A 10,432-nucleotide genomic window follows, 5' to 3' on the forward strand; every position below is an offset into this window, starting at 1 on the left:
TCGAGTTATAATAGAGTAGGTTACTGGAAGACAATCTCACACAAGTTCCCTTCCTTTGCTTGACAGGGATGTTTCTTGGGCAGTATTAAATGGCCCAAGACGAAGAGGTAGGGGATTTTTGTTATTTTGTTCCATTTTACAAGGATCATGAATTTCAGACACCGAGTTTCTGTTTGGAATTATAGATATATGGTAGGCTCCTAAATGGAATTGTCCCATAAAAACGTTAGAATAGTTTGCTGTGTTCTGGAAGGCATACTCTCTCTCTCAAACACAGAAATCGTAGATGGGGATAGAAAAAACAAATATATGAGAACGGATCCAACATAACCTAGATCAATGCCCCATCCTATGACGCCGAACAGAAAAACAATTGAAATTTGAAAACCAGGTAAGTTTCAAAAAGCCTCTTAAAAACTTCAGCTACTAAGAGAAAAGAACAATCACCAACAACTTAAAATCATATGATATTTACATAAAAAATCAGGAGACTACACAAAAGGACACAACCACCAAACCCCCGGGAAGAAAACCTGAAGAAACAAAAACGGAAAGCATAAAGATCTCCTGAAGGAGAAGAGATTACTAGAGAGAGAGGTGGTGGTGGTGAGTGGATCAGAAACTTGGTTTTGATCTCCTGAAGGAGAAGAGATTAGCAAGGTTTGAATCATAGTCGATCATTTGGGGAAAGTCTCCTCATGTCCACCACCAACCAACCACCCATTCTCTCACCAACATATATATATATATATATATATATATATATATATATATATATATATATATATATATATATATATATATATATATATATATATAACAGCGCAATCGTTAGCAGTGCAATCAAAATGGAACAATGCAGACCAACACATAGGGTATTTAAATAAAAAATCATAGGCTCTCCCTTCTTGTCTTCCTCCTCTCCCGTTTCCCTCCTCTCCCTCCCTCCCACTCCACTCCTTCCGCTGATGATGCACCCAATGACATCACCTTCCTCCGAAGACAACGCACCCAAGGCACAGACCTGGCATAACCCCAACCCGAACCTTTCACGTCTCCCTCTCCCCCTCCCTCGTACAGCAAGGATGGCGACGATGGCACCACCTTTCTCCAGCGACGACGCACCCAAGCTCCCTCTCCCTCTCCCTCCGGCCACCCCCTGCTTGCTCACTCTCCCTCTTCACTCTCTGCTCCACTTCATTCGCAAAGCATGCGTCTCTCTCTGAATCAGATCGAAAAACCTCATGGTTTTTGTTTTGTTTTTATTTGATTTGTAGCCACGGCACTTGAAACAAAAATTTTCCTAATGAGCAATGATTAAAGGCCTACATCATTGGGGATCCTCCATAGGAATGTTGAGACCTCTTCGATGTGAGGGCTGAAAAATTTAACCTCCTTTAAGTAGCCATTATTCAGCCCTAAGTATCTCATTAGATCCCCAAATATATTGAAAATCTAATATGTAATGGGTCCCACTAAAATAATGGTAGAGCATAACTCAATGGTTCACCACTTAAGTGAGTCATTAGATTTCAAGTGAAACCCATTTGGCCACATTGGATTCATATCAGGATCCAAAATCTCTTACTTGGCCATATGAGGCAAACACTCACACTTTATCATAACATGTGCATTATGTGTTTCACTCATGACATTATGAGGTTTACATATGTTAGTTGGATTTTTTCTTCATGATATATCTCTATCATGAGGTTATTCACAAACTAGGTTATTTTTTCATCATATCATAGATTTTATCATGTGTTTCAGTTTATTTCAAGTATTCGACATTTATTGCATACTAAGTCATGCAATTCATAAAAAATAAAAAATAAATACATCATAATATAGGTCTCACGTAGCCATGAGATTCTACGACTCTTCCATGACTACACCACAGGCATGCACAATAGTAAAGTAATGTAGAATTTATTAATTCATGATTTGCCAGACATACTAAATATTCTCACTTTTCAAATTTTTATCATATCTTGTACTCAGACTTTCCATGTGCATTATAATATGTTGATCACTACCTGATCATTTTATATCGATATATTCAGATCCAAATAGTCACAATTGTGACTGACCATCACCATTTAGCATTTCATGCAAAACTTTAAAACATTAAAAATATCTTTTCATGTATTCATATCAGCATAGTATAGGGAGCAATATGATTATTTATCATTATTATAAATAAATATCTTCACATGCATACATAAAATTATAATTTAGCTCCCACTTTTTTAATGCATTGCATTTAAGAAATATTTGCATTAAGCCACAACATTATGAAGTTTTTTATACACTAGTTGGATTTCTCCTTCATGATATGTCTCTATCAAGAGGTTATTCGCAAACTAGGTTATTTTTTCATCATGAAGTAAATCATAAATCCTATACCCAAATTCAATTTGGATATGCACCAGATTCATATCCAATGAGAGTTATCTCATTATCATTTGGATATGCTAAATATGATAAGCCAATTACATGGCTTTAATCAAACTATAAGTTTGAACAATAAAATCAAAATCTGACTTGAGATGTTATCTATCAAGTTCAACACGGTCCATATTAAAATGGATCTCCATACAAGCTTAAATAAAACCATGAATCTCACATGATTTGACCATAATTCAAATCCATATCCAAAATCACATATTTTAAATGCAAATAGATCCATATTATACATCCAACATTATACTTATCCGAATTTAACCATGTCAAACCTGGACCTAAACAAAATATATATCATTATTAGGTCCAAATATCTAACCTGATATTACCGAGATTCAACATAAAACTTGGATTCAATCTAGATCCATATAAAATATCTGACCATGTATGTATGTATATATATATATATATATTTGTCTCTGGATCAATTTTATATCCATACTTATTCGAATCCATCATAAAATTGGATCAAACTAGATCAATATCCCATATCCGGGCATAACACTTATCCAGATTCAATCATAAATCTTGAATCAAATCTAGATCCACATTCCATATATACTTAACTGGATCCAAAATAAGGATCAAATCTAGATCCATATTCTATATATACTTAACTAGATCTAAAACATGGATCAAATCTAGATCCATATTTCATATCTGGGCATAACACTTAACCGGATTCAATCTGAATCAAACTAGATCCATATCCCATATTCGAGCATCATAACCCAACACTAGATCCGTTCAAGTTCAATAAGATTCAATAACATTGTCTGGATCCAAAACTAATTCAACTAAATCTATATCTAATTAATTTGAACTATCTAGATCTATACACATTCAACCAGACCCAATATTTCTTTATTAGATCCAACTAGGTCTATATCACCTTACTAGATCCAAACATCTGATCTTATATCAATCAGATCTAATCTAAACCCAAACAATTATATTTAATAGATCTTACAATTAAACTTGATCTAAAAAATTTGATCAACCATACTGGATCAAAATATTAACATGAATAAAGTATTAATGCATCTAACAAAACCACATGCAAACATAGTATTTCTAGATAAAAAAAATATCAGAGTAGAGATATAAACCAAATCATAACTAGGTCCAAAAAGTTTTACCAGATCCAACCAAGGTATGTAAGAAGCTACCTGAACAGATTGACCTAATCCAAATCCAAACCTGTCTGAGGTATTTCACCAACCATAATCACTTTTCTGCAAAATCAGAAAAGTCAAAAATATTTTTTGGGTAAAATCAGCAATCCAAAACATAATATTCAGAAAACTCTGAGTTAAATAGAAAACTTCAGGTGGTTTACAATAATTTTACAAAAACTGGGGCTATTCTAAAAAAAAATGAACACTACAACTCTGTGTCGGATAATATCTAGAGAACAACATGTTTTTAGAATTACCTAGAACCAGAGGCCACTCTTTATGAAATAGAGGGTTAAAGCGAGAATAATTTTAAAAGGATGAGGGGCAGATCTATAAAATTACTCAAAAAAAGATAACCGCCCCATTAGGGTTTCCCCTTTTTTATGAGAGGAAAGAGGAGCAGTCGCTTCCCCTTTTCGAAACCCTCTTTTTTTTACACTCGTAAAAGGGAGCCCCTTTAGGGTTTCCCTCTTCTTTACTGGAAGGGAACCCTTTTTATGGGAAGGGAAAACAAAGAAACTGAATGGGGGGGGGGGGGGGGGGAGACAGTTGTTGCCCTCCCGCACCCCACCCCACCTTCGCCGTGAGATACGGCAATCGTCATTGGTTTCAGTATAGCCACTGTCGTGGATTTCAACAACTGCCATTGTGGTTCTGACACCACCATCACCATCCGTCGAAGGCAACACCCACAGGATGTCGTCGTAGTGTGTTCCACTGTAAATCCTTGCGACCAGAACCTAAGCAATCGATCTCTGATGGATTAATCGATGCCATCAATCAATGCATAAACAAAGATCTTGCAGTGGGCGACGTTCTTGTTGGTGGTACGCTTGATCTTAGAGAGGAGGACATTGTTGTTAGCGATGGGCTCGCAAATGAGGTCCATGGAAAGATCTTTCTTGAAAGTAGCATCCTCCTTACCAACGTCTGCTACGTCAAGTTCAAGGACTCGATGGAGAGATTCAAAGTCGTTCAATTTAAGGTACGCCCCTTCAGATGGGATGATTCAAGGAAACCCTCATCGCTTACCCTATGCTTAAGTCCTCTGCCCCTCTCCTTTACTCAGGCCTCTACCACAGACCCTCCTCCTTCCTCTCCTTTGCTGACCATGCCAACCAGCCGCACAATGCCATACTGGGATTGCCTGATCATGATTGGCGACAACAATGATGTCGTGGTGAGGATAGCTGACGTGAATATTTCAGAAATCTTTTTGTCGACCATGTCAGACAGATTATGGTGGTTTTAGAAAAACAAAACTCGTATGAAATGGGGCAGCAGTTGTGCCACCTTCGGCGCAACCATCCCGGGCCACCACCTCTCGCCGGTCGGAGCCCCCCTACTGTTTTTGACACAACCACACCACCCGATGAAAAGAAAGGTTTCACCATAATTGTCGGTTTCTCCACCAGCCTCTGGCAGCAATGCTTGACGCCACCCCTAATGTCGACTCAGGGATTTCTCCTTTGCCTTCCCCGCAGCTTCAAATGATCTTCTTCTCCTGCTACTGCAGGAAGGATGCCCACTCGACCATCTATACTACCTGCTCCAATGAGGTGACGCAGTTCTCAGCTTCAAGAAGACGCTTTTGCTACCACAAGATATGGTTGAAGACGGAGGCAATGCCGGTCCACGAGGATGATGAAGCAAAAAGAGCCATCGATGAACCCAATTTTGTCGTTCGACGAAAAGCACCGTCGAAGATCGTCGTATTGTGGCAACCGCTGGGGTTCAAGATCCATCAGAGTGCCACTTCAGTGTCATCGTAGGCCGTCAGGAAGCGGTGTTCTAGCGCAAGATGATAGTTTACCAAGATGATAAAGGCTTGGAGGTGTCGAGCAAATCGACGACAGACAACATCATAATACCTCCCTCTAGTAGTCCTACCGAATCTCTTGGAGAAGGCAGCGACGATCGTCTCCCCCGTTCCCCCCTTTTTTTCTTTACTAAAAGGGTAACAAAGCTTGAAGGAGCACTTGTCGACGTTCCAATCAATGGATGGAGAGGGAATCGATGCCGACCACAATACCTCCATCGCGCTCAGCGATCTCAGAATGACCTCGCCAAGCTCCTCTGCATCGAGTCCACCGAAGAAGAGATCGTACTCGCCACCCCTTTCAAAGTCGAGGAACCCATCAGAAGAGGATGGCACGTCCAGCGTGAACGAATAGCAAGGCTTCCTCGAGATTGTATCAAACGAACATGTCTGACGTCTTCAACAATGAGCCTTCATAGTCGATCCCGAGCGCACCGTCGATGTCCAACACCTTTATCCCTGTGCCAAGGTAGATGAGCTTACAGTAGATCTGCGCGGCCTCGCCCATGCCGTTGCTCAGAAGGTCAACGCACAGGATCCTCCTCCTCCTCCATCTTAATCGGAAGGCCTCTATTGTAAAGTGCTAGCTACTGCTCGAGTTCATCTTTGATGTGGAGATCTTCGCCCAAGTCAATAATGATTGGATCGTCAGTAGGCCCAATTAGTGATACCATCTAAGGTTTGGTTCGAGCGAAGACTGACTACAACGCCCACACACTCGCAAAGAAACTTTGATACCACTGATAGATCTAGGATCGAGGTGTGCATTGACAACACTTGAGGAGAGGGGTGAGCAATGATTAACCGCCTGCATCAGGGAAAATCCTCGATAGGGATATCGAGACCTCTTTGACATGTTCTGCAAAGGCAGGGGCTAGAGAATTTAACTTCCCCTGGGTAGCCATTATCTAGCTCTAACTGTCACATTGGATTCCCAAACATGCTGGGAATCCAATGTGTAATGGGCTCCACCAGGATAATGGTGGGGCATAACTCAATGACCTACTACTCAAGTGGGTTATTGGATTTCAAGTGAGACCCATTTGACCACACTAGATCCATACCAAGATCTGACACCTAACTTTTCGTCTCCCTTGAGAAGAGTAAAATCATAGACTTTTCTAACTCTGTTTTATCTTAGCTATTGAGTCACTAGACCATGCCTTATCAATAAAGATGTTACTTATAGTGAAAAGATTCATTGTGACAAGGTTGATGCTATGTAAGCAAATATTTTTTAGATTATTTTTTTTTATGTGGTGTAGGGCAAGTCCATTGGGATTTTGAGGATATTTCCTTGATTTTTTTCATTGATTTTTGTGAGCATATTCTTGTAGTCATGTAGCTAGAGAGTATTTGAAGTACAAATGATGCATTTGAAAGCAAATAATGAGGAAATTATAATCATGTAGGAACCATGGGAACAATTGTTAAGCTTAAAACTTTGTTTTTCTGGCATTTTATGTTTGAAATTCATGCATATCTTTCTTAAAGAAACACACTCAAACTATGTATTTTTTTTTCTTTGATAGGTATACAATAGACCGACCTCGATTTAAGGACCATTCAGAGGAAATCAAGTTCATTTGCAAGGATTTCTGGAAGGAGCTCTTCAAGAAGCAAATTGACAACTTGAAGACTAATCATAAGGTATTTATAAAGTATGTTCAGAACACATGACGAAGTTCTTAGCAGTTCTGATGGATGATTCTTTTTTCTTTTTGGGTGCTTCCTCTAGCTTACATGTGTGTCACTTGACCCATACCTAGTGAACGGTAATATATAAGACACATTTTGTTGCACATGTGGTGGATACTAGGGCGGCTCAATCTGCAAACATGCATATGTATTTTCCTTGTGGAATCATTAGAGGAGCACTCATAAATTTGGGCATGCCATATGCACTTTTCGCAGATATTTCCAACCTTCCAGCATATGAGTGCATATTGAACTTTGATTGATATGATCCATTTATTAGATTTGTTACCTTATGAAAACAATTGTTTTGCTTTGAACTAGGCTCTTTTGTTGTTCAGATCAAGGTCTAAAGTCAGTGGTTTAGTATTCTTTGGCACAAAGGGAACATAGACATGTTTGATGACAATCGAAATGAAGGGAACAAGTGGATGTTGATTTCTTAATGGAGTTGAGACCTAGTTGGAGAATAGCCACCAAGTTTTTAGGTGGTAAATGTTGATCTTGAAAGTTCATCTTTGGCCCTCTATCCTTTATTAAATCCTATAATCAGGTTGTTTATTCTATGGGAAACTATGGACATCCTCATCCATCTAACAGGGTATGGTCTGCACCAACAATATTCTTAGAGCTATTTTTCCTTTTTCAGTTGGAAAAAATTTGTTTGGGTTGTTATTTGTAATGATCCGCCTGAGTTAAATTTAAATTCCCATTGTAATTTATTATCATCTTAGATCAGAATGCACAAATGCTTTGAAGTTAGACTATACTTGGGTGGGGTATTCTTGCTCCTGAATTTGTTGTCTAGTGGTATATAAAATATGGGACTATCCTATTGCCATATAATTTGTGATCATTAGCTTCCATGAGGACCATTATTAACTGGGATCTTCATCTGAAGCCAAGTTCTTGAAGACTCTTGATGTCATGCTCTATGGGTTTGTTGATGAATGAGTATGGATGTATGGTGCCCCGGCTTTGCCCAACGAACAAGGGAGCCACAACTCTCTCATCTTCCTTTATCTGGCATGTACACTTTCTGGTCCAAGTCCAACCTTGCCATCAGCAGTAGCACCCACCACCACCACCCTACCAATAGCCAAAAGCTACCGACCTCCATCCAAATTGAATCTAGCCTAGACCCGAACTAGTTTTTGGTGTGTTGAGGAGTCAGAGAGCCCATGGTCCACCCCGGACTAATTAGGCCCATGGCCTAATAGCTTGCCATGGTTGACCACTCAGCCAGGGGCAGGCCCGAATGAGCCTAAAGCTAGGAATGTAAACCAGGAGGATGGACTGTCCAAAATGCAGTCTCAGCCCACCTATTACCCAGGCCTAATCAAAGGTTAAGTTCATTAAGAAAATTATACGTGTTTCCAAGTGCAAATCATGCAAGATAGTATCAATGTTTTTTTGCAATGTAAAGATAGTATCAAGGTTAAGTTCATGAAGAAAATGCATATTGTAGGTGTAACACTCCAAAACTCTAACTCAAAAATCATGAGAATTATTATCTTTTAATTATTTGAAAATCACAGCAGAAATCATTTGCAGATAAAATTGAATAAAGAAATTGGGCGAGTTATAAATCGATCAAACCATTCCCAAATTGAATTTAACAATTACAAAATTAATTGAATTCGATCTCATAAGTTTGAAAATAACATTAGAGACAAAAAATATTCAAATGACAAATAAATGTCTAAATGCAAAACTCTACAGAAAATAGAAGACTTGACTCTGGTCCCACCGCAATGTCATGTGGTTGCAAGGGTTCTCTACTCAATGTATGATATATAATGGGGTCAGACTCATTAAGTCCTTAGTAGGAGATATTATTCAATACAGGTAAATCAAGACCAGTATACATGAACATATTTCGATAAATTCACATAATTATTCAGAAAATTATCCATTTCAATTATGCATAGCATCGCAATGCATAACAAAAATATTATTAAAAAACAATTATAATCTTATGATTAATGTATGTACCGATGCAGAACGAATAACCTTTTCATGCATGAGTGACTTGTAATTTCTTTTAATTTTCTTTTTACATGATGCATGTCATGCTTAAATAAATGTACAAACAATTATTGTTTTCACTTCTTAGCCAAATGACTGGTCTGCCCAGTTTTTCATGATAGTTTAGAACTAATCTCTAAATGGATTTGTTCCTCTAACCAAAAACAAATTGTCACCCTAAATCAAATATTGATGTGTTTCTTTTGTTTTTCAAAAACCGATAATATATATATATATATGTATTATATTGTTATAATTTTTTTCTACTAAGAACAAAACTGACCCAGCCCACTAAGGTTTGGTCATATTTGTTCCTAAGCTCGATCATAACTGATCCACAAGTGGATTAGTTCTTGATCACCTCTCACGATCAACTTTAAGAAATTGGCCATGTGTGAATACTCAAATACCATGCTTCATAGCGCACCATCAAATCATATATTAATTTTGAACAAACTCATTGGTCAGTAGATCTTCTGATCTTTTTATTTTTTCAAAAACCATGCTCCTCAAGAGGATTCTAAATTTGCTAGTGGCTTATGTTTTACACCAGAACAAAATTTACGCATATAAATTTTTTTTTCAAAAGAATCGATCATATATATATATATATATATATACACACACATAGCATAGTCAATCAGTTTCACATCGATTAATGCTTATGACTGACCATACTGGGATCATTCTATGAAATCAGATATCGGTTTTGAGATTGATCTGATGCTCAATAAGTCTGAATCGACATCGACCTTCACATATGTAATGATCGATGTGTGGTATCAACTGTATTCAGCCTTAGAGTATGCTAGTGCATACGAGCTCCGATCTACGATTATAGGATAGAACCCCATACCTCAAAAAATTATAGAAAATCATCAGAGTCATAACTGCACGAACACTTAACTCTCTAATGTGGACTCGAACGGGTTGCCACCTTTAAAGTGGCTGCACTCCTTAGTTAAACTCCCTCTAATGGAGTTTCAACACCTCTTAACACCAATGGAGAAGAAAAAAACAAAAGAGAAGAAAAGAAAGAGAGCAGAGAGAAACTTAAAAAAAAATTAAAAAACCAATAGGGGGCGTGAGCCCCTCGGCCTTTTATAAAATCTTTCTACTTTTCAAACCTTAAAAACCCTTCTCAATTTCTAGCACTAACTTTTTAAAATATATTTTTAAAATTTATAAATTACCAGTCCTATAATTACTTAATTCATCAAAACCATTTAGCTTAGGTATTAATACACTA

The 10,432-nt window shown here is 37.9% G+C and overlaps 1 non-coding gene across 1 annotated transcript; it reads right to left on the reverse strand.

Moving 5' to 3' along the window:
- Positions 1-610: 610 nt before the first annotated feature.
- LOC149846644 (small nucleolar RNA Z103) lies at positions 611-706 on the reverse strand. Its single transcript, XR_016430698.1, has one exon. It is a non-coding gene; the product is annotated as a small nucleolar RNA Z103 (small nucleolar RNA).
- Positions 707-10,432: the final 9,726 nt, after the last annotated feature.

Source organism: Nuphar pumila, chromosome 2 (assembly GCF_984573655.1).
Source record: "Nuphar pumila chromosome 2, dmNupPumi1.hap1.1, whole genome shotgun sequence".
Taxonomy (NCBI): domain Eukaryota; kingdom Viridiplantae; phylum Streptophyta; class Magnoliopsida; order Nymphaeales; family Nymphaeaceae; genus Nuphar; species Nuphar pumila.